This window comes from Diadema antillarum, unplaced genomic scaffold, assembly GCF_040938485.1.
Source record: "Diadema antillarum isolate AM-2024a unplaced genomic scaffold, OU_Dant_1.0 seq00001998_RagTag, whole genome shotgun sequence".
NCBI classification, from domain to species: Eukaryota; Metazoa; Echinodermata; class Echinoidea; order Diadematoida; family Diadematidae; genus Diadema; species Diadema antillarum.
This window is the reverse complement of record NW_027272654.1, coordinates 28,079-28,517: the sequence shown is the minus strand read 5'-3', so window position 1 is coordinate 28,517 and position 439 is coordinate 28,079.

Sequence of the window (439 nt, the reverse complement as noted above, 5' to 3'; positions counted from 1 at the left end):
ATCGCCTTTTACATCATCTTAATTACCATAGTAGTCATTATCAGGGTAAAGGTTTAAGTTTTTCTTTGAAGAAGCATTGACCCATTAACAGCTCTCGATTGATGGCTTTTTACCATCATGCAGGTGCCACAAATTTGCTAGTGTGCTACTTTCTCTTGCTAACCACACAATGCTCGCACATAGAGCTTCATGTCCATTGTTAATGCTCCACGCACCTGAACTCACAGAGATGACAATGTCCCCACACCTCGTACATCCATTGTTGTGTAGTGTGTGTCATCTCTTCAATGTAACCAAGAAGCAGTTTGATACACATTTGTTAATCAAGCAAAAATTATACCCAACTAGCATGTGAGAGAGAGTTTGTCAGGGCATATTTCAGCCAGTCATGTCGATGTTAATGGATTCTCTTTGTGGTTTACCCCATCATGACACTTGT